The sequence below is a fragment of the Delphinapterus leucas genome, chromosome 1, assembly GCF_059928025.1.
Source record: "Delphinapterus leucas isolate spDelLeu-1000000601 "Yukka" chromosome 1, BTC_Dleu_Yukka2, whole genome shotgun sequence".
Classification (NCBI taxonomy): Eukaryota; Metazoa; Chordata; class Mammalia; order Artiodactyla; family Monodontidae; genus Delphinapterus; species Delphinapterus leucas.
The window spans coordinates 63,482,243-63,508,018 of record NC_143129.1 but is presented as its reverse complement, the minus strand read 5'-3'; the positions used below and the strand labels follow the sequence as shown (position 1 = coordinate 63,508,018).

General features: G+C 36.4%; 1 protein-coding gene across 1 annotated transcript in view; it reads left to right on the top strand.

Moving 5' to 3' along the window:
- The window catches only part of DNM3 (dynamin 3), a 545,828-nt gene that overhangs the window by 446,570 nt on the left and 73,482 nt on the right, over positions 1-25,776 (top strand). The gene's annotated exons all lie outside the window — the stretch shown is intronic.

The following is a 25,776-nucleotide window of genomic DNA, read 5'->3' as shown; positions in this document are numbered from 1 at the left end:
AAATTAACTCATCTCTATTTAAAAAAAATTTTTATTGAAGTACAGTTGATGTACAATATTATATAAGTTACCGGTGTACAATATAGTGATACACAATTTTTAAAGATTGTACTCCATTTTAGTTATTCTAAAATATTGGTTATATTTCCAGTGTTGTACAATATATCCTTGTAGCTTATTTTATACATAGTAGTTTTTACTCTTAATTCCCTACCTCTATATTGCCCCTTCCCCCTCCCCTCTCCCTGCTGGTAACCACTAATTTGTTCTCATGTGGCTTCTTCTTATACCTGAATTGTTAATGAGGAGAAAGCAACCTGAGAAAGATGCACTTATTGATACTTCAACTTTCCTGTTCTTTTTTAAACTATTAATACTTTGTCCTGCTGACTTCTTTTGCCCCTCTCCACAGAGCTGTTTATTTTTTCTTCCACATGACTTGACTGGTGTAAAACTCTGAGAACAAATACAGATTTCCAGCCCTTGGAAATCCAGATAGTGCATTCGAGCCAGAGGCCTGAGAAGGGAAACGGTCAGCTGCTGTTAGTCCTTTAGATTTCCTGGCTCCATGAGAACACCTATAATATAGTTCCTTAAAAATCATATATTGTTATAAGATAATTTTCGTTTCCCAACAAACTTCTTCCCAAAGGGTATTTCCTTATTGAATCATTTTATGTTTAACCTGGCATTTTATGGTTAACCTTTTATGTTTAAGGAAAGCATGAAAGTTGTCTTATAGAGTTGAAGGATTCACGTTCTGCATTGCCTTTCCAAGAGGGTCAAAATAGTAATGGGTAAAAGTGACTCTGAAAAAAGATATAAGCTCATCATTAGAAAGAGATGTCTAGTATTTTTAATATTTTTATATATTACATATATATTTTATATTTTTATTATAGCCTTTTAAAAATAGAATGGGCAAGTTGTGAATTAGCAAGCCTCCCCCATTGCCAGAGCACTTTGAGCAGAAGCTAGATTAAAAACATATTGGTAGGGTGATCATAATGTATCCTCACTTTTGGGAGTAAAAGGGGGCACTATTAATAATTATGCTAGAATAATAGCTAGCAATAAACCGACATGGTCTGGGGGGAAAAAAAAAGGATAAGTGGTCAAGCCTGCATGTTGATGATGTCATGGAGAGAGAGTCCTGCCTTATTTATGGGGGAATTTGGCTTAGATGACCTCTATGGTACATGCCAACTTAACTACATAAACCTGTTTTATGCACAATTATTTTCCTATAGTTTTTTATGATTACTTATTTTGTTAGTATTCCCTAAATAGGATGGAGTCTGAAGTACATTATTAAGCATTAAAGTTTAAACTATGCTTGGCAAGATTTTTGTGTAAATTGTGTTGTACTTCTTTTAAATCTTGTAACAGAAATTACACACACACATATTCTAATTTATATATAAATTAAATTACTTAGTATAATGGCCCATTCCCTAATTATCCTTTATGAGTAAGAGTTCATGCTAATTATAATTTTCCAGTCTCAAAAGTGATATTTATAACTGATGCCTTCAACCTGCCCCTGGGATTCTTCTTATGAATTGGAGGATCAGAGTATTTCCAGAATCAGAAATGGGGATTCTCACTTTCATATTAGGTAAACTGGTATAAATTATAATAAATGGTGTGAGAACTAAAAGTTAGACAAAAAGCAAGATAGTTTCTTTGAGAAGAAAGCATGCCTAACTATTCTATGAGCTCTTTGGGAAGTTAAATATATGGCAATAAAGAATAATCAATGGATGTACAAAGTGGGGAGTATACCCAGTATTTTGTAATAACTGTAAATGGAGTGTAACCTTTAAAAATTGTATAAAAAATTAAAAAATTAAATTTTTAAAAAGAATAATCAATGAATAACTACACACTTAAGTTTTCAAATAATCATTAGCAAAGTTTTACTATATAGTTTATGAAATTGAGGGTTTATTGGGTTTTTTTTTTAATGTGGCTAGGAAACTCTTCAAGAAAGTAGGTTGAGGGTGGAAATTAGCCAACTTATCAGCACTTTATTGAACACTTATAATGTGCTGGGATCTGTGGTAGGGGCTAGAAGAAACAAAAATGGTCCTTGTTCTCTGCATTCATGGTTTTCATAGAGTATTGGGACGAGATGGGTATTTCTGTCAATGGCATAGTATAATAACTGAGATTTCCCAGCATCCTAATTTCCTACGTTTCCAATGCACAAACTAGTCTTAACATCTGTGTAAATAATCTGAAATACATTGCAAAAAACTCAAATTCTGTAGATCCATCTCCCTTGGGCAGTGAAAAAACAATCTTTAGAAAACCTCACAGGGCTTTAGTAGTGAGTAAGAAAATGGCAGACTAATTGCAATGTGAGAAAACATGAGGTGTCATGTATTAGAGGAAAATGATCCAAATTCTGCCTAAGGCTCTTGGAATCTGGTTAAGTGCATTGAGTGAAAAGGACCTAGGAATCTCTGTAGACTAGCCCTGAAGGTATCTAGCAACATGTTGATATGGTCAGGTGGATATCATCAAGAATTGAAAATGTCCTGCTTTTATACAAAACCATGTTGTTTTATAACCTAAAACATTACATTAAAAACTTTTCAGTCAATTGCAAGAAAAGGTATAATATAAAAAGATAAGATCCTGTGAATGAAAATTAAAATAATCGATGAGATTAGGAGAATTACCTTGCATATCATAGCAAGAGGATTAGGGTGCTTTATTCTGTAAAACTGAGAAATGTTTTTAAAGTGTTGACGTCATTAGATTATGTTACTATGATTTTCCCCCATGAAATTTTAAACTACTAGAACTTGGATAGATCTTTGGATAAAAATATAGGCTGTACTACAGTCCTGTCAATCATAGAACTTAATAGATTACATTAGCCCCAAAAGGTGGTGCAGATACATCTCAAGCAATTTATATAAAATTATGGCTGCATCAAAAATTAGCCTGTTCCTGAGGAAAAGCATCTCTGAGCTCAGAAATTGACGGCAAGAGAGACCTCTTTGCTTTTTCTGATATGTTTCCTACTTTATCTCTCACATATGGAATACTCTTGTGGTGATCCTAGATTTGACCCAGAGTTATGTTTTTCTTTTACTCTGTTCAAAGTACAGTAGACTTAAAATGGCAAAGTGCTTATAAAACTATTCTACGGTCTATTTTCCTTAGATGCATAAATGGCTCTTTTCCTTGCCCAGGGTCAATATTTCCTACATTTTTATCACAATTTATAATTTATGGCCACTTTGCAGGATTGCATGTTACCATTACTGTTTCATAATAAGCAGCACATACAGTTGACTTCAGGGAAACGTTCACTACTCATTCTTTGACATGCTGTGGAGGAGAAGGAAAGTTTCTGTGATTCATTAGCCCTTTTCTTCATAAACATCCCTGCTTTATCCTGCCTTCAGTTACAAATCAGGAGCATCAGCATGTGAGTTATTGCATAAGTATACAAACTCAGCCTGTGTCACATTGCACCATTGGCTTCACTGCCTTTCATATTCCGCTGTGTTTCCATAGTGAACCCCAGCACATGCTGACTAGAGAAGAACCCCAGCAGCTCGGAGTGCTTGATTTAATTTGGAGGTTAGAATGTTCTTTCTCTGGTGGTTTGTGTTATCACTGTGGTTTTTCTGGGCTATGAGGTCAGTCTCCCCATGCTTCACCTGGGGAGGCAGGCCAGTTTTCTTGTTGCTGAAATTTGTTTTGCTTATTTTAACTAGCAATCTGGTTTTATAAACATAATCCTGCCAGACTGTGTATCATTTTTCTCCTTTCAGTATAGGAAATGAATGAGTGTGCATGTTGAGAAAAGGATTGATGCTTCATCACCTTTGGAGGGTGCAATTCATTTATGAGAAAGCTTGAGAATAATAATTTTATGCTGGATTGAAAACTAATGTGGGGCATTTAAAATTCCTTTTAATAGATTGATGTTGATAGTAAAACCTTATTCATTTGAAATACACAAGTTTAAAAAAAAATGTTTAATTGATTAACTTTGGGTAATAGAATAGTATAATACCCAGTGCAGGGGCTTTTATTTCTCTGCCTAGTCACGGTATAGCATGTGAGCATTTGCACTTGAATAATTTCTAAATCAGCACAAAACCGCTAGCAAACTCATGACCTTGGTGCATTTGCATTGCTGTTGTCCTCCTTACTGTTTCTTGAGTATGTTGAGCTTCATGCTGTCTGAGGGCCTTTGCATTTGTCTGGAATGTTCTTCCCCCAGAAATTCTCATGAGTCACATCCCCCTCTTCAATTCTTGATTCTTTTCAAATGACATCACCTCATTTCTGACTACCCTCTCTAAAAAGGCACTTCTATCATTATGTCCCCTTCTCCTGCTCTATTTTGTTCATAACACATTACTTTTTGATATGTTTACTCTTTTTTGTTTTCTATCTTCCCCATTTGAGTATAAGTTCTGTGAAAGCAAGAATTTAATCTCATTTGTTCATTGCTTTATCCTCAGTGCCCAGAACAGTGCCTGGTATAGAGTAGTTATTCTGCAGTGAAGGAGTGAGTGAGTGAGTGGATGAGTGACTGAATAGATTTTGGTATTGCTTTTTATTACCCTTGAGCTTGCTGCTTGCTGGGTTTTTTCCTCAGTTTTAAGCATTAGTCAACATTTATTTAATGGTAACTGCATGTTCTGTGAGGATATAAAAAAATGGTACTGAATAATTATATAGAACTTTTTACTTTACAATTCATTTTCACATATTTTCCTTTATTTTGTTAAACATTTAGGTAGCCATCCAAAAGAGATTCCAGATTAATAATCGAAGGAAATAAAACATTCATGAAAAGTTTGTAAAGAGAGACACTAAAACCAAAATTATTGAAATTAATAGTATCCAAGTTTTGGATACACACACACACACACACAGGCGCACACACACGCACACACACACGCACACAGTGAGATATGAAAGGAATAGTTCAAACCAAGCATTATTAATTAAGTTTTCATGAAATACTTTTGTGAATGAGGTAAAAGGATGGATTGAAATAGAATTCTACATACAAAGACTGGAATATGGGAAGTCTTGATCAAAGATAGAAAATTGTGTTCTGAGAACAGCAAGTTTTGCTTTGATAGGAAGAGATATTTATAACTGGCAGTTATGAAAACTGAATATGTTAAGATTTTCTGTGTATGTGATGATGGAGAGGAACAATGTGTTAGCAGAATTAAATTATAGGAAGTTTTGAAGCTGGTCTGAAAAAGTTTTGAAGCTAGGGAACAAGGGACTCCAGATTTTTAGAAGGGAGTTGACAGTAGTATGGAGAGGAGTATACTTCTGATGAACCACAGTGTGGGCTGAAAGGAAGTAAGTTGAAATACACGGAAAGGAGCCTGGGATGTTGTTGGAATGTTCCAAGAGATGGTAAAATGACAGAGTTCCAGATGGACTATCCACTTGGAATTGGTTTCTTTTCTCCAAGGTCCACAAATTAATCATCATAACGGCAATGTCTCACGAGCAGAGTTACCAGAAAAATGGTACCCCAAATAGAGATTAGGTAACCTGTGAGCCAACATCCCCATTTTCCTCAGTGTAAGCAAGCTTAAAACTTTGCTTCGGGCTTCCCTGGTGGTGCAGTGGTTGAGAGTCCGCCTGCCGATGCAGGGGACACGGGTTCGTGCCCCGGTCCAGGAAGATCCCACATGCCGCGGAGCGGCTGGGCCCGTGAGCCATGGCCACTGGGCCTGCGCGTCCGGAGCCTATGCTCCGCAACGGGAGAGGCCACAACAATGAGAGGCCCGCGTAGCACAAACAACAACAACAACAACAACAAAAAAAACAACTTTGCTTCCACAAAGTGTTTTAGAGCCCAAAGTATTGATGCCTATTGTTTAGCACTGTAAATTACTTTGTAAATAGGTATCGTGCTCAATATAAGTAATTATTACTCATTTTTAAAGCGTATTAACAAGCTGGATCTTAGTATTTTCTTTATGAGTCAAGCTGATTTGCAGACCTAACTGTAATTTACTACAGTTCTGTTCTTGAATGTTAGCTTCTTTGTTTGGCAGTATTGTACTTGTTTCTTCTTCAGTGATACTTTGAAAAATATGATGTACTTTTGTTCATCCCATTTCTTTGCTCTGAAATTTTAGAATTATATAACATCGAGATTGAAAGGGACCAAGAGATGTCATATTTCATCTCTAGGCAAGACCATGTCTAAAATATATTAGCAAGATGAAAATCTATTATACTTCCTTCCATGACTGTTTTTTTAAATTAATTTTTATTGGAGTATAGTTGCTTTACAATGTTGTGTTAGTTTTTGCTGGAGAGCAAGGTGAATCAGCTGTACGTATACATATAGCCCCTCTTTTTTGGATTTCCTTCCCATTTAGGTCACCACAGAGCACTGAGTAGAGTTCCCTGTGCTATACAGTAGGTTCTCATTAGTTATCTCTTTTATACACAGTAGTGTATTTATGTCAATCTCAATCTCCCAGTTCATCCCACCCTCCTTCCCCCACCCCCATATCCATACCTCTGTTCTCTACATCTGTGTCTCTATTTCTGCTTTGCAAATAAGTTCACCTGTATCATTTTTCTAGATTCCACATATAAGCGATATTATACAATATTTGTTTTTCTCTTTCTGACTTACTTCACTCTGTATGACAGTCTCTAGGACCATCCACGTCTCTGCAAATTGCACAGTTTTGTTCCTTTTTATGGCTCAGTAATATTCCATTGTATATATGTAACCACATCTTCTTTATCCATTCTTCTGTTGATGGACATTTAGGTTGCTTCCATGTCCTGGCTATTGTAAATTTAATGACTGTTTATCCCAGTGTTTTTACCAAGCTCAGGACAGAGAGCTATGGAGGAGCTGGAATTTGTGATTGATCTTGTCCATTGCTCATCCTCACTGCTCATTCTGTCTACCTTCTTCTTCATTCTTTCTCAGTTACATCATTTAGATATTGCCTTGTGAGCTAATAGCTTTCTCCAGGAACATTTGCATTTTAATGATAACTACTGCCAGGCACCATGCTAAATGCTTTTCATACATTATTTCAAATCCTTTAAAACCCTCTTAGATAGTACTATCCTCAGTTATCAACAAGGAAATCGAGACTCTGAGAACTTGAGTAATGTGCCCAAAGTCACAAAACTAACATATGATTAACAAGTTCCAGAGTTAGAATTTCTCTGATTCCAAAGTCTATGCTCTTTCTGTCCCATCACACAATGATTAGTGCAGAAACCTAAAGATCTCAAGACTCAAAAGAATGAAACTGCCAGAAACAAAACTGGTTGGTGAAAGTTTTGATATGGGATAAGGATATTATGGGTAGGATAAAACTGTTCACCTACTCCACATATTGAAAAGCCACTTTATTTCTATCAGGAAGCATATTTTGTTAGACCATTGGAATGTTAGGCTTAAGTCTACTTGGAGATAGTCTCAGATTCCTTATTTGCTGGTACAGTTCATCATTCTTGTCTGGTAAATTTTACAGCCAGTAGAAACCCATATGTGTTCCTCATATGGAGGAAGAAGAAAAGGACAGTCCTCCAGCCCAGGTACCTGGACAGCTTATGGGGCGTCTCAGGCAGGTTTCACCTTTGGGTCAGGCCTGTTTTTATGCCCACACAGCTCCAGCCACATGGCATCAACTTGCACCTGTTTACTCCAAATCTTCTTCCTTCCCAGGTACCAGCCACCTTATATCCTTCTAGCTACAGAGGGAGACCTGATTATCAGAGGTTCACGTGAATTACTGGAACATTCTTCCTCATATCTCTGCGCCACATTTTCTCTCAGCTTTTCCATCAGTGGCAATGGCTAATTAAATGCAAGGGGCTTCAGAGTGCTGCAAAGAGTGCTTTGCCTGCTAGTTTCATCTTGAAAACATCTTCCCCTAGCCTTTTAACCTCATCTGTCTCCTCTTAATCACCTTGGAGGCTCTCTCCACCTCCCTCATGGATGCACTCCATTGCTTTAGTTGGGTTCCAAAACTGGGCACAGTGGTTGGCGGGACTTGACCAATGAAGTATACAAGGCAGCGATTACTTATATTCTGTGTGACTGATTCTCTGTTGCTACTTCCTGAAGTTGTTTTAGTTATTCCTTTCCATTCTTATAGAAAACCAACTTAACCTTGATTTTATTGAGATTTAGAGGGGTCATTTTCTAAGCTTAGCAGGGAAAGAGGTGAACTTCACCAGGAAAGGGCTGTGTTTTCTTCTTCCTCAGCTAAAAAGAGATTTGGGGTTGCCTTTATGTTTTCCTTGTGGTTAAAAAGGCGCAGTTGCTTGTTTTGCAATAGGTTTTCTTCTGTGTTGTATGCAATTTTCTCTTTTATACCTTTTTTCCCCTTTAAAATTAAATCCAGTAAAATGTGAAAGAAAGAGAAGTGAAATAATCTCCACAGCTGCTGAGTTTTCCTGGGAGGGAAAGACATCTCAATTTTAAAGTTACTCTTAAAACATGAAATCATTGTTCTTTCAAGCAGCTGTCTGGTCAGAAACTCCTTTGTAGTGTTCATTTTTAAACAGCAATTTTTAAAAACCACTAGGAGCTTTGTAAAGATTTCCTTTATCTGGTTATGAATTATTTTCAGTCTTTTGAGTAATTGTTAAATGATGAAACTTACTGGAATAAAACAGATGTCTGTTTTTTCTTTTGTTGTTTAGGCAAAAGGGGGAAATGTCATTGGGATATTGGGACTTACTTGGTACCTTGACAGTGAAGTCTAGATAAATTATTGTTAGTATCTTAGCATTCCATTCACCATCAATTTTTATACGTACTGCCAGAATATAAGCTTCATGAGAATAGGGACCTTGTCTGTCCTATTCGCCATGTGTCCCTCAGGGCCTAACACAATAACTGGCACATAGCTTCTCAACAAATGTTTATTAGACAAGTAAATCAATAAATGAATGCCACAAGAACCATTATACAGAATGACATGTCACGTAACCAGTTGCATACTTCATCCATCCGTCTGTTATATTTTACAGAGACACTTGGTGTGGAAATCTTCCTTAATAGAAACTTGGAGGTTGAAGATGTATCTCATAATCTCTACTGTTTTTATTAGCCCTTTATGGATCTTTTACCCAGGATTTTTATGTAAATCATCTCTGACATTGTTTATATTTCTACCACCTCTAGAAGTAATAAATTCCTTAAACAGAAGATGTAGTTCAACTCAAATGCTGTATAAGTAAGTCATTAGGGGAACATAGAGAAGAGGATAATTTATGTAATTGACGCTACCTGGGGAAGATTCAGAGGAAGGAATATATGAGTTGAGGCTCTAAGGATGAGCGGAAGTTTGCCAGGTGGTAAAGAAGGTAGGAGGACATAGGCAGCATTGAATGAAAAGGCCTGAAGGATGAAAAGGCATGCCGTGGGACCCCTGGTCATAGAACCACCACCATCATCATCAACACATTCTGCATAAATATTGGATTGCAACAACTTTTTTAAATGATATTGTATTATTGGCTAATTTGCCTGCTATTGGTTATGCCCAAGTAGACACATGACCTGTGGTTGTTTGGCTTGTCCTCCTATGGGAAATACTTAATGAGGCTATTAAGCTGTATTAAAATAAAATAAACAAATTCATATGGTACATAGCATCACAGCCACATGTAGTATGGTCATTATTTATTATCTTGAGACACCAGTCCCACATCTCCAGCTGCCTACTGGGCATTTTCACTCAGAAGGCCTACTTTCACTTCCTGTTTAACCCATCTGAAACCAAAACTATTAACCTCTCTTCAATGCTACCCCTCACTGTTGGAGTTTTAGGGGGCAATAAATCACACTCTTTTCTCCCCTTCTCCAGTTCATATTTGTTGTTGTTGTTGCTGTTTTTGGAAGCACAGGAAACAAACAGATAAGTCATGAAACAAATGGATCTAGATCTGTGGCCAAGTGTCTTGCTAATACTCCAGCCCCCAATAATCATAGACAAAGCTGAGCAGCCACAGACCTCTCCCACAAGGCACAACTCACCAGAGCATCTTGGAATGAGAGAGAAATGCATGTGTCCTATGGACACAGGCTTGCTCAATTTCTCTTTTATAACCCATCAATCAAATCTATCAGTCCTCCTCCTCTTTTGCAGGAGAAACAATGAAGTCTGGGGAAAAGGGGCCAGGAGCAGAAGGTCTTTCAAGAAACCAGGTCTTTCCAGTTCCTACTAAGGAATCCAAACTTTCTATTTTTATTTAGATTGCCTTCTTAAATTGTGTGACATCAGATTATTTTAGCATTTGGGTATGAGGAAGAATATTTAGATATAAAATATGCTATATTTTAAGAATTTCCACCACTTAAATTGTAATCTGCCTTCTTTATGACCTTTCTCTTCATAAATAAGACCCCACAGTTATAACCAAAATTCATGATTTCAGCTCTTTTATTGTGTCAGTGATTAACACTGACATGGACTTGGCACCATGGCCGTTGGCAGCCAGAGAAAGTCAGGAGTGGTGGTGACTCAGCTGATTCTGCAGCTGCACTTACAGTAAATGTGTTTTGCAATGCTCTTATATTTTAAAATATTTTTTATGAAAATTAATTTTTTCTCATTTAAAATTTTTATTTCTTCACCTTTTTCTCTTCACTGGGTCAAGGAAAGGAAATACTAAAGACTGAATATCAAAATTGGTGATCTTTATCCTAATATAGTGGGGAGCCATTGATGGGGTTGCGTTTGGCTACAGAATGGAGAGTAGGAGAGAAGCAGGTCTAGGAGTTAGGAGTTTTGTGTAGCAATCCAGGTGAAAGATGATGGTGTCCTGGACTAGAATGGAGGCAGTGGAGATGAAATAAAGGAGATTCATTAGGGGGCTGTGTCGACAGATGGACTGATTGAAACTGAAGTGCGGGAAAAAGAGACATCCAGAATGACACGTATCTAGCACAAGCAACTAGTTGGAAGGGGGCACCATTTACTAATACGAGGAAACTTTGGAGGAAGGGAAGATTTGAGAGTAAATCAAGATTTTGAAAGTGGAAATATCCAGAATTTAACTGTAGCTTGGAGGAGAAATCTGGGATTTGTGAGTGGTCAATTTATACATGGTACTGAATGCAAGTGATCTCTTTACAGTATTCCTCATAAAAACTTCTCTTAGGAAAAACCCTACTTGGTAGTGGTGGCTGGATCTTTTTCTCTATTATTGAGGTATAATTGACATATAACTTTATATTAGTTTCAGGTGTGCAACATGATTCGATATCTGTTTATATTGTGAAACGGTCTCCACAAGTCTAGTTAACATCTGTCTCCACACATAGTTACAAATTTTTTTCTTGTGGTGAGAACTTTTAAGATTTACTCTCTTAGCAACTTTCACATATGCAATGCAGTATTATTAACTATGATCACCATGCTCTGATCACCATTACATCTCCATGATTTATTTCTTTTTTAACTGAAAGTTTGTATCTCTTGCCCACCACTCCATGCCCTGCTTTTGGCAACCAACAATCTGTTCTTTGTATCTATGAGCTCAGTTTTTTGTTTTGTGCTTTATAAGATTTGACATATAAGAGAGATCATACAATATTTGTCTTTGTCTGTGAGACTTATTTTACCTAGCATTATACACACACACACACACACACACACACATAAATAACATTTTCTTTACCACTCATCCTTTGATGGACACGTAGGTTGTTTCCATGTCTTTTGAGTTTAATGTCTTACTTTTCTTTGGATAAATACCCAGAAGTGAATTGCTAGATTGTACTGTAGTTCTATTTTTAATTTCTTGAGGAACCTCCATACTCTTCCATAGTGAGTGCTCCAATTTACATTCCCACCAACCGTGTACAAGAGTTCCCTTTTCTCCACATCCTTGCCAGCATTTCTTTCTTGTCTTTTTGATAATAGCCATTCTAACAAGTGTGAGGTGATATCTCATGGTTTTGATGTGCATTTCTCTGATGATTAGTGATATTGAGCACTTTTTCATGTACCAGTTGGCCATCTGTATCTCTTCTTTGGAAAAATGTCTATTCTGCCCATTTTTAAAATCAGATTTTTTGTTGTTGTTGAGTTATGTGCATTCTTTTTATGTTTGAATATTAACCCTTTACCAGACATATGATTTGCAAATATATTCTCCTTTCATTTTGTTGATGGTTTGCCTTTTAATTTTGTTGATGGTTTCCTTTGCTGTGCAAAATCTTTTTAGTTTGATGTAGTTTTGTTGCCTTTGTATTTGGTGTCAAATCTAAAAAATCATCACCAAGACCCATGTTAAGGAGATCACTGCTTATGTTTTCTTCTAGGAGTTTTATGGTTTCAGGTTTAAATTGAAGTCGTTAATTCATTTTATATTTGTTTTTGTGTATGGTGTAAGATAGTGGTCCAGATTTATTCTTTTGCATGTGACTGTCTAGTTTCCTCAACACCATTTATTGAAGAGACTGTCCTTTCCCCAATGTATATTCTTGGCTCCTTTGTTGGAAATTAATTGACTATGTATATATGAGTTTATTTCTGGGCTCTCTATTCTGTTCTGTTGATCTATGTGACTGTTTTTATGTCAATGCTATACTGTTTTTGATTACTATAGCTTTGTACTATAGTCTGAAATCAGGGAGCGTGATGCCTCCAGCTTTGTTCTTCTTTCTCAAGATTGCTTTGACTATTCAAGGTCATACTTTTAAACATTTTATGACACTCAATTTCCTAACATATTTTTGAGGAGTTCTACATCTTTATTCATAGGTGAGATTGGTTTATAGAGAAATATCCCAAAGTTTGGTCCTTAAAGTACACACTAGCCCTGTGAGAAGTTCAAGGAAAAAAGAATCTAGGGTCAAATAAATGGGGAATTCTGCTTAGCATGTTCTTTTCTTGGAGATTTACAGTGTGTATTGGCCTATTAATGTTTCTGAGGTGCCCTGCATAAAAGAATCTTTCCCTTAAAATTTGGAAGGAAAGACCTATAAATTCTCTGAGATCAGAACTAATTTGAAGAAAAGTTTTGTTTTCCAGTTTATCCTGTGGCTATTGGTCAGTTGGGATTTTATGATTCTTTTTTCATAATTTCCTAGAAATTGTACCCATCATTGATACTTACAAATTTGCTATCATAAAAGTATACTTAGCATCTCTTAAAATAATTTAATCTTCTCCCTGTTAAGTCATGTCTCATTTCTGATTTTGATTATTTTTCTCATCTTTTATTTACTATATATTACAGAGCTGTTTCATTATTTGATTCATCAAAGAACAGACTCGTAAATTTATCAATGATAATTCAGTTTTCCATAATTAGTTCCCAATTTATTATATCCTGTATTTTGCTCTGCTAAGTTTTATCATTTTCCAATTTGTTAAATGCTGACAATGTATTTTTGCTTCTTTTTTTAAAAATAATAAGATGTACGTGACTGTGATTTTGCCTCTGAATAGAATTTGCCTCTGAATAGAATCCTGAGTTTCAGTCTGGTGTGTGGTATTATTTTGTCTATTTCGCAAATAGTGTGTAATTACACCTTTAAGTTGCTGTTTGACACAAAATTTGGTGAGGGTGGGGGGTTACTTTAAGTGGTTTTATGGTTCTTTTCTGCTTAACTTTTATCATAATTTCTAGTTTTATTGCACTGCTTCTTATTATTACAAGTACATGAAATCAGGAATATTCTCTGTAAGATATAAGAATAATTCATTGTCCTAGCTTATTAAATTCATATTGTTGAAATCACAGGTTTGGTTCTCAATTTATAATAATGTAACATCTTGGTATCATTGATTCATTGTCAATAGTCTTTGAAGAATTTTGGATGCTGAGAAAAGACTGAAAGAGTAGTTAGTTAGCCGACAAATATTATTGAGCACCCAGCATATAATGTAAATGCTAGAAATACATTGATCAACATTTAGCATTCCATCAATGATCTTATGTTGCAGTTGGAAGAACATAAATGGAAAACGAGGTTGGAAAGGTAGATCATTCATGGCAAGAAGTTTGAATTTTTTTCCTGCTCATGGTGGGAAGTCACTGGAGGATTTTAAACAGGGTGGTGATATAATATATGATCACTGTGGCTTCTTTGTGGAAAGCGGATCAAGAGAGGTGTCAAGGAGGTGTTAGGAAGCTGTAACAATCAACCAGATGAGAGAAGATGGTGGCTTGGATGTGGGAGTCTGTAGTTCAGTGTAGAGGTCTGGAGTTATCTGCATTTAAATGGTATTTAAGGCCACCAGACAGAGATCACCTTGGAGAAAGCACAGACCATGGAAGGAGCTTGGGGCACTCCTGAATTTAAAAGTCTAACAAAGGAAGAGGAGACAGCAAAAGAGATTAAGAAGCTGCAGTCAGTAGGGTAGAAGTGTGGAAAGCAGGAGAGTGTGATATTGCAAAAGTCTTGAGAAGACAGTGATTGAAGAGAGGGAGTGGTCAACAATGTCAGATGCTGCAGTGAAGGCAAGTCACATGAAGGCTAGGAATTGAGCATTTTCTGTGGCAAAATGTAGATCACATAAACTTGATAAGACCAGTATCTATAGAGTAGCAGGATCACAAATCTCACTGGGGTGGATTGACGAAAGAATGAGAGGAGAGAGAATGGAGAAAATGATTCAAGATAACTCAAGGAATTTCACTGTAAAAGCAAACAAAAATGAGGCAGTTCTTAGGGGGTGAAAGTGAAAGTATGTGTGTGTGTTGTGTGTGTATGTGTTTTAAGATGGTTGCTTTTGAGGCATGCTAGTATGCCATATGAGTGATCCAATAGTAGAAAGGAAGAAATTGTTGACATGGAAGAGAAAAGAAATAATTGCAGGAAGTTCAGGAAGACATTAGAAGACATGGGACCCAGTGTATAAGTTGAGGGTTTGGTCTTCCATGGTACAAGAGGAAGGCAGAACCTGTGGTTGCTAATGCAGGTAGTCTGGTGGATTTGGTGGAAAGAAGATACAATTCTCATCAGATTGTATTTGTTTTTCCTGTGTAGTATGAAGCAGAATTATCTGTCAAGTGTGAGTGGCAGATGGTGTATTAGAGATTTAGGGGGAAAAAGGTATGAAGTAATCCTCTAGTACAGTGAGAAAGTATATTGATTGAAGACTTATAGTAGGGAAGTCTGGAAAAGTTAGGTGCCCATTTGATATTTGAAGTGAGTATAGTCATCACAGTTGCATAGTTTTTCTCTTGGATTCTTTAGCAACTTGGATATATGAGCTGAGTAAGAAAGTAATTCAGTTGGAGTTTTATTAGGTAAATAAAATGGTGAAGGAAAAGACAGGAAAGGGACTCAAAAGTTTGCAAGGTAGTAGTTATAGTGCTAAACTGAGTGTGCACAGAAGTGAAGACATAGCAGGGTGATGATGAGTGGGAATGTGGTAGGATCAGTGGATCAGTAAAAAAAAAAAAAAGTCCACAGAGGAAGCTGTTGTCCAGATTTTCAAAAGGGAAAACAAAATGGCAATTTGATCGATGAGTTTATCATCAATGCCCTGCTATATACATCTATAATTAATTATGAAATTGATATTTATAATTATTTAGAAAGGATATCAGTGATCAATACGAAGTTTCTCTGAATCTTGAAAAACAAGTTGAACCAAACTGACTCCAAATTTTTAATAGAAGGAGTAGATATAGTATACTTAGACCTTGATATAGTCTTTTGAAATATGCGTGAGGGGAAATAGACATAACTTGATAGTCCATTTATGATGGACTTTTGATTAAATCTTAAGTCTTATTGTTGATAGCCAATGGGTACAAGTTAATGGAACATGTAACTCTGGTATGGGATCCTTTGAGTTCTGTTTTAGGTCTATAATATGATTACCAATGACTCTGATAATGATATGGGAATGTTATGTAATAAATATGCAGGTAATGCAAAACAGGAAGAATTGTGAATATACTGTGTGCCAGAATTTGGATTCAGAACATCTGAGCAAACTGGTAAATGGGCCAAAACTAACCAGATGAAATGTAATAATGCTAAGTATAAATTTTACTCATGTTTAAAAAAGTCTATATGCATTCAGTCCAAGAGAGGTCTGGTTTTATAGGACATCAAATGTAAGGGACCTAAATGCAGTGAAAGTAACGCATAATAATAATTTTTGTACTTTATATATTTTACTTGTACATTTAGCCGATGCTGGACATGGTGTGAAATAAGCTCTTCATGCATATAACCTTATTTTATTATCATAGTAAGCCTGAGATAGATAATGCCATTATCCCCATTTTATAGATGAGTAAACTGAAATTCAAAGAGGTTGCCTTCTCCAATGTCATATAAGATAATAAATGATAATAATAGCCGGGATTTCAATAGGTGTTTATGGTCTTTACTATATTCTACTGTGTTTTACTTAAATTTACATGAGTAAAAGTTTTCTGTCCAGAAAGCAGGCAAAAATTCTGCCAGACTTCTTCCTTACATATGAATAATATCGCATCTGGAGATTTGTGATCAGTTGCTGGCATCTCATTTTCAGAAAATCCATTTAAAATACAGCAAATTCACAAGAATGCAAGAAGGACGCAGTGTTATCTAGAAACCTCTTCATATGAGAAACATTTGGAAAAGTTGGCAAAAGTGTTGGCTTGGGGACTAGAAGACTTGTGGGACACGTAATATCTGGTCTCAGATGTTTGAAGAACTGTCACAGGCAAAGAAATTAAACCTCACCTTTTTCACACCCAAAGACATTCTTATGATGTGAATGAAAGTTATGTATATAATCAAAACATGGGCTCATCATGTGGTCATGTTCTCTACAGTGTAACACTTAAAAGCCTTCTACTTATGGGATAAAATTTCTTATGGTCATTTTTAATACTGAGATGAATTTTATTTTTTCAAACTGCAAAACATATAGTTCAGCTTGTTTTCATAGTGAAATCATTCAGAAGCCCATATCTGTGTGATTGCAGCTGAAATAGACTAAACAACAACAAAAAATGCAGTCAGTACAAATTGCTGTGGGTTATCTATATAGCTACGGCATGTGGTGAGAACCTGGAAGCTGCATCCACAGAATTTATGAGACTTCCAGTAAATCAGCTCAGTTTAGTGTTTTAGACCTGTATCCAACTCTCCTTGGATGTCTAGACACAGCCTAAGACGAGGCTTCAAAAATGGGTAAAAATGAAGCAGCCAAAGCCACCAGAAGCCTTTGACCCTCTTCTAATGTTTCAACCAGATAATTATTTTCCCTCTCAAGAATTTGGCTATCCTTTGAGGGAAAAAAATCAAGATTTTCCATTTGAAGAGCCCCTGAAAGAAAATACTCTGGAGAAAGGTCAGTAAGAGTGGGCCAAAGCTGAATTCTTCAGATCTGCTTAGAGAGTGTGGAAAGTCTGTACCCTCTACTTTTCATGCTTTCCAGCTGGCCAAGAGCTCCCATGGCATTTGTCCAGCTTTGCCTTCCCCATACCTTTACATCTTAAAAAAACTCATACTGTGTAGTGGAAATGCCTCAGATGGAAACCTATGTGGTAGTTAAAAGCTATTGTAGAGAGGTAATTAGAAAATTAAAAACTGATGAATTTTGATTCCGTCAAGGTAATCCATTACCCTTTCTGCTCTGTAGCAAAGATATGACCTTTCAAATTTTCCAACAATAAACTCTCATACTAGGAAAATATATTTCCTTTAAATATGTCCCACTTTAATTAAAATTACTCATTCTACTTATTATGGTTTGTCTCTTCAAACTTTTTAAATCTTACGTTTTCTGTAGAAAGTTAAGGGTCCAGTTAAAAATGAAAAAGGTGGTTTTAAAAATAAGCACAGTCCAAGTTCATTCCATAGTTCATTTATTCATTAATTCCTTTGTTCGTTCATTCAACTAATATTTGCTTTACAGAGGCTATATGCCAAGGAACGTGGTAGGCCCAGGTTGTGCCGTTAATTAGCTATGTGATTTGGGGAAAGTCACCTAATCTCTCTGAATCTCAGCTTCCTCAACTGTAAAACAGCTCTATAACCAACTTTGCAGGGTTGCTATGAAGGTTAGATAAGATGACCTCTTATAAGATGGTGAAAAGTTAGAAGCTTCTCTTTTGCCCTTCTACATCCATTGCTATATCCAAAAACTCATATACAACAGAGATGGAAAGCCTCAAAAGCACTGGGAAGTGGAAATGTCAGTCAACTATTTGCAAGACTCACAGAGTGAACTAGATTGAAATCCTTTGAGTGACCATTGCATGCATTACCCTGAATAAGAAAAACTGGGCTAAACAGTAAAAAAACAATAAGAAATTTCTTCACTTACTCACTGAATCAATGTGAGAAATGTGGAGACTGCCCCAACCAGAAATTTAGATAGCTAGCTCTAGTTTGAGCCAGCTCAAAAAATGAATCCAAGTAAGAATTTACAAATTGAGAAGTCCAGGTAGAAAATGCCTGATGATAAATCTTCATTAAAGTTAAACATGTAGAGTTCCATCTAAATAATTGCTTAAGTGTAACAAAATTGAATACAAAAGTAAAAAGAGAAAAAAAGGAGCCTCAAAGAAATGTGAAAACAATAATTCAGAAATAATATTCTAGGTTAATATTTCTAGACAGATTTGCAAATGTCATGAGATAATGTGAAAAGTAAAAGCTTCTAAATCCCCCAAGAAGCCAAAACTTATTATTTTATTCCTAAAGTTTATATACAGGAATTTTATACACAAAAATGAATTCAAGAATAATTTGGAAAACTTTAAGATGGTCATTTACCTGTAGAACTGAAAACCACTAAAATAATATAGAAACCAAAATGGCGAGAAATAAACATGATTAAACTTTCCTAATTGTAGGAGGTGATTTTCAAATTGGGATGAAAATTAAAGCCTACTTTACAGTTAGCATTTATAACAGATATTTCTTTTTAAAAACTAAAACAAATGGATAAAAGCAAAAGAGTAAAAGAGACAAAGATATGTCAGGCAAAAGCAAATAAAAAATGAGAAATTATTACAATAATATACAAAAAGTATGTAATGAAATCAGAACAAAGAACATCATTTCCATAAATATATAAAAATGCTCATCCTCCTTTGCAAAAATATTAAAGCTTTGATGGAGAATCATTTTTTAAAATTTATTTATTTTACTTATTAATTTTTGGCTGCATTGGGTCTTTGTTGCTGAGCGCGGGCTTTCTCTAGTTGTGGTGAGCGGGGGCTACTCGTCATTGCGGTGCGCAGGCTTCTCATTGTGATGGCTTCCCTTGTTGCGGAGCATGGGCTCTAGGTGCGTGGGCTTCAGTAGTTGCAGCACATGGGCTCAGTAGCTGTGGCGTATGGGCTTAGTTGCTCCTCAGCATGTGGGATCTTCCCGGACCAAGGCTCGAACCCGTGTCCCCTGCATTGGCAGGCAGACTCTTAACCACTGCGCCACCAGGGAAACCCCGAGAATCATTTAAATTATAAAATTTGCAAAGGTGTTTTAAAGATGATAGTCATTATTTTTATTTATTTATTTTTTTTGGCGGTACGCGGGCCTCTCACTGCTGTGACCTCTCCCGTTGCGGAGTACAGGCTCCGGACGCACAGGCTTAGCGGCCATGGCTCAGGGGCCTAGCCGCTCCGCGGCACGTGGGATCTTCCCAGACCGGGGCACGAATCCGTGTCCCCTGCATTGGTAGGCAGATTCTCAACCACTGCGCCACCAGGGAAGCCCGATTGTCATTATTTTTAAGGGTGTGATGGTCCTCATTATTCAATAAGTATTTATTGAATACCTACTAGTGCTACTCACTTAGTAAGACCTAGCAGTATAGTGTAATCAAAGTAACACATCCAAATATGCCTTCCCATTTATGAAGATCTTATAATTTTCTTTATTTAAAATAATTTATTTTTATGTGTTTTATAGCCTTTCTCCTAGTGTGAATGGAGTATTTCTTCCATTTCAAAGTTATTGGGAGTATTGAGGAAAGTCATTGATTTGTATTTTTTTTAACATCTTTATTGGAGTATAATTGCTTTACAATGGTGTGTTAGTTTCTGCTGTATAACAAAGTGAATCAGCTATACATATACATACATACCCATATCTTCTCCGTCTTGCGTCTGCCTCCCACCCTCCCTATCCCACCCTTCTAGGTGGACACAAAGCACAGAGCTGGTCTCCCTGTGCTATGTGGCTGCTTCCCACTAGCTATCCATTTCACATTTGGTAGTGTATATATGTCCATGCCACTCTCTCACTTCTGCCCAGCTTACACTTCCCCCTCCCTGTGTCCTCAAGTCCATTCTCTACATCTGTGTCTTTATTCCTGTCCTGCCCCTAGGTTCTTCAGAACCATTTTTTCTTTTTAGATTCCATATATATGTGTTAGCATACGGTATTTGTTTTACTCTTTCTGACTTACTTCACTCTGTATGACAGTCTCTAGGTCCATCCACCTCACTACAAATAACTCAATTTCGTTTCTTTTTATGTCTAATATTCCATTGTATATATGTGCCACATCTTCTTTATCCATTCATCTGTTGAAGGACACTTAGGTTGCTTCCATGTCCTGGCTATTGTAAATAGAGCTGCAATGAACATTGTGGTACACGACTCTTTGAATTATGGTTTTCTCAGGGTATGTGCCCAGTAGTGGGATTGCTGGATCATATGGTAATTCTATTTTTAGTTTTTTAAGGAACCTCTATACTGTTCTCCATAGTGGCTGTATCAATTTACATTCCCACCAACAGTGCAAAAGGGTTGCCTTTTCTCCAGACCCTCTCCAGCATTTATTGTTTCTAGATCTTTTGATGATGGCCATTCTGACCTCTGAAGCCCTTCAAGCCTCAGCTCCCAGCCCCCGGCTCGTCCCGGCGGGTGAGCAGACAAACCTCTCGGGCTGGTGAGTGCTGGTCGGCACCGCTCCTCTGTGCTGGAATCTCTCCGCTTTGCCCCCCGCACCCCTGTTGCTGCGCTCTCCTCCGTGGCTCCCGGCCGAAGCTCTCCGATCCGCCACCCGCAGTCTCCGCCCGCGAAGGGGCCTCCTAGTGTGTGGAAACATTTACTCCTTCATGGCTCCCTCCCTGTGGTGCAGGTCCTGTCCCTATTCTTTTGTCTCTGTTGTTTCTTTTTTCTTTTGTCCTACCCAGGTACGCGGGGAGTTTCTTGCCTTTTGGGAGGTCTGAGGTCTTCTGCCAACGTTCAGTAGGTGTTCTGTAGGAGTTGTTCCACATGTAGATGTATTTCTGATGTATTTGTGGGGAGGAAGGTGATCTCCATGGCTTACTCCTCCACCATCTTCAAGGTCCCTCCATGATTTTTGTATATTTGTCTTGCAGTCAGTGTTAGTCTTTTAAGCAAGTATCTTAATACTAGCAGTGTTTTGTAAAAGAAACTTGGGTTTTCCAACTCTTTCTGAGTTAATTTTGTTGATTTTTTTTTAAGGATATTATTAATTACCTCTAGGTTCTTAGTTTTGGCATAAGATTGCATAAAGTATTTGATTGTAATTTTCTCAATCTCCTATATATTTGTGGGTATGTATTCTATCCTTTCTCATTTGTGATCTTGTATACTTTTGTTTTCTCCCCTAATTAGGATTATAAATTTATTATCTATTACTAAAGGGAAAATACTCACGGATGTCTTTATCCTTTATGTTATCTTAATATTTCCTATTTCATTAGTTTTGGTTTAATCTGTGTTAATTTCCTTTCTTGGCTTATTTTGTTTTTTTATCCTAATTTAACACTTTCTATAGATGAATATTAACTTTTTAAATTTTTTCTCTAAATGATGAACATATTTAAAGCCATAAGTTTTCCTATAGCCTTTGCTGTGCTCCTCTGGTTGGATATGATGTGTTTATATATTTTTTATTGCTTTCTAAATAATTTACAATTTTGTTTTGGTTTCTTCTGTAATACAAGGATTATCGAGGAGTGTGCTTGCTTTTTATTGTCTTTTTGAGTCTTTTTTTTAGAAATTCATTTTTTCTTTTTTTTTTTTGTTTTGTGACCAAAGAATGGGATTCATAAAATCTCTCCTTTTTTTTAATTTCTTAAAACTGATATTATGTATGTGTGCAGATCCAAGTATATGACAGATTTTTGTAAATAGTTTGTTGATGGTGAAAGCATCTTTATCTTCTATTTAAGCGATAAAGGAACCTATTAAATTTACTTCTTCTGTTGTACTATTTATTTCTTTTATGTGCTTACTTATTTTTTGTCCACTATATCTAATTTGAAAAATGCCATATTAAAAACTTTCCATATTTATATTTTAATTAATTATATGCAATAGTTATGTCAAGTTTATCCTACATTTTTAAGTAACATTTGCTTCATTTATTTGTCTATTATATTATTTGGTGCAAACAGGTTTATAAGTATTTTCCAGTCTTCATAAATTGTACTTTATATCATTATATAATATTTCTATTTGTTCTATTTAGTGCTTTTAAATTGTTTATCCTGTTCAGTACTTTTAAATTCTATCTTGCCTATATTAATATTGCCATTCATGAATTTTTATTTCTTTGTTTTGTGTTTGTCTGATATATCTTTACCTGTTCCTTTAGTTTTGCAAATAACATATAATTGGGTTTTATTTTTTTAACCTAAATTAGCTGTTTAGCTGAGAGAATTCAGTTCACTTTTATTAATTTAATAATTAATATACTTGATTTTATTCCTATCGTTAAAATTTCCTATTTTATTTTGTTGTTTCTTTTCTTAATTTTTTGTTGATCTGATCAAGAGGCTATTAATTTTCTTTATTTTTTCTTTTTTAATTTGGGAGTTCTGTACTTTTTATTTTATTAATATTTACACTCATCAGTATATAACCCTATTATTCCATGAGGCAAATTATCAAATATTTCTCTCCCAAGACACTTTCTTCTCCTACTTCTCTCCTTGCCCACTTCTTCCAACAATATGAGAACTCTGGGATCCCTTTGCTTCCCTACTCTTCACTCCTGTACCCATCAGAGGAGAACTTGTGAGCATCTTTTTTTCCTTCCACCCTCCCCTGAGTTTTAGACTATTTGAATTTCTGTTGCAATGTGTCTCTTCTTCTTTAAGACTTCTTATTTAGTCCTTATATTGCAATTCTTAGATGATCTATCATTATTTATTTTGATTTGACTCTATGGATACAGCAGATTTTGTTGCTTACCACTGTTTTCTCTTCTCTTAGTTTTTCTTCACCCTTGAACACTCTCTGCAGGTTCATTCAGTGTTGTTATAATCCTAATACTGCCTTAGCATCTCCCTCAGATTGGGTATATGGTGATAACCTGGCTGGATGTGGGACTCTGAGCCTGAAGTCCTCTTAAGAATCCATGAATACTATTTCATTGCCTTCTACCTTTTGAATGTTCAGTCCAGTGCCAGTCTAATTCTTTTTCCTTTGTAAGCAACTTTCTCTTTCTTTACAGAAGACTTTTCTTTATCTCAGAGCTCAAGATTTATACTAGTGTGTGTGTATGTGGTAATTTTTCTCATCAATTCTATCTGAAACAGCACTTTCATGTAAAGATTTGGATCTTCCTAAAAATCAGGATACGTTTCTTTTTTTTTTTTTTTCTTTTCTTTTTTTGCGGTACGCGGGCCTCTCACTGTTGTGGCCTCTCCCGTTGCGGAGCACAGGCTCCGGACACGCAGGCTCAGCGGCCATGGCTCATGGGCCCAGCGGCTCCACGGCATGTGGGATCTTCCCGGACCGGGGCACGAACCCGTCCGTGTCCCCTGCATTGGTAGGCGGACTCTCAACCACTGCGCCACCAGGGAACCCCACGTTTCTTTTTGAAAAAATAGGTTTTTTTCATAATTATTTTTCTCCTCCCATCTTCCTTTTCTTTTTCTGGAACTCCTTTTATTTACAGGTTAGATATTCTAGGTCTTTCCTCCACACTTCTCTCTTTATATTTTTCTAATTCTACTACTGGATCTTAACATCTACTAATTCTAATCTCAAGATTGATCATCCTTTCCTTCAACTTATCTACTCAATATATTAACTTAAAAATCTTATTTTTCTTAGTTCTATAAGTCTTTTTTAATGCCCTTTTGTACCTCTTCAAATACTTATTATTCTTTTGCTACCCCCAACCTTTCTCTTTTGTTGATAGACTGCTCTGATTGCCTTCTTTATTCTTTGTCTCTCTGGCTGTTAGACCTCTTTGGGTGTCCTTTTATTTTCCTTTGTTCATTGTGGCACATGTGCAACTGCTGGGTACTTTAAGTGGACTGGTCCCATGAGTGTGGGAAGGCACAGGAGTTAACTGTGCAATGAGGGAAGGACAGATAGCTGCAGACAGAGAGAGCAGTATATTCAAAGACTTCGGGAGTAAGCATGGCATATATGAAGAAGTAAAAGGCCAGTGTGGCTTAAAAATCAAGGGAGGGCTTCCCTGGTGGCGCAGTGGTTGAGAGTCCGTCTGCCGATGCAGAGGACGTGGGTTCGTGCCCCGGTCCGGGAAGATCCCACATGCCGCGGAGCGGCTGGGCCCGTGAGCCATGGCCGCTGAGCCTGCGCGTCCGGAGCCTGTGCTCCGCAATGAGAGAGGCCACAGCAGTGAGAGGCCCGCGTACCGCAAAAAAAAAAAAAAAATCAAGGGAGAACAGAGTATGGAAAGAAGCTAGAGAGTAAGGTAATGTTGGGCCAGACTGTGCAGGACTTTGTAGGCCATCATAGTGAGTGTGGTCTTTTCCTAAAAGCATGTAGCATTGCAGTGTTTTATACCAGGGGTTTTAACTGGTATAACCAGGTATATTTATGTGAATATCTGATTCACATTTTCAGAAGATAATAAGGATTAGGGAGCAAATTTAAAGTGGTCGTGTGATGCTGCAAGACTAAAGAGATGTTGTAATAACCCAAAAGAGAGATGGTAATAACATGATGGTCAATATACAGGAAGCACACTTTTAAGTGGTAAAATGTAAGGAGGTGTATGAGAGTGTGGAAGATGTCTAAGATACCTCCAAAGTATCTGCATTACACTGATGCTGCATGAAATGGGAACATCGAGTTGGAAATCACCAATTCAGTCATCCATGTCACAGTGCCTTTGAGATACTCAAGTGGAGAAGTCAATAAGCAGTATGAATCGGGCAGGTCTGGACAGGGGATGTAAATATGTAAGCCATCTGAGTTAGGTGTAAATTGAAACTCTTAGCCATGAATGAGAACACCTTGGAAGAGATAAAGAAGAGAAAAAGATTGTTAATCTTGTACACTGCTAGTATCTGTCTAAATTGGATTATCTTTTCTGGAAAAATAATTGGAACGTGTATCATTGTCTTCAAAAATGATTATAACTTTGATTCTGTCACTCTATCTGTAAGAATCTATCCTCAGAAAATAATAGTAGTAAATTAAAGTAGAAAGACAAAGGCTTATGGATAAAAATATTTATTTGAGCTTTATTTATGATTGCAAATAAAGTAAATTACTTACCTAATATTAGGAGGTCAAGTAAATTATCATACATTTATATTAATGAATATTGTAACATTATAATTTGATGTTTATGAAGATGTAATAGCATAAGTATATGACCATGATACAATAGTAAGTGAAAAGGACACAAAATAGAGAGAGACAGAGTGAGAAAGAGAGAGAAACTCAACTGTAAAAAAATGCATAGAACAAAAGAATATAAAGAAATAGGTTTATCTGTAAATAGTAGAAAATGGTTGATTGTATCCATTTTTATACTTTTATCTAGTTTCTAAATTATTCTAAATGGGCATTATTACATCTTGTGTATTATTTTATTATTAGGAAAGGAAATATAA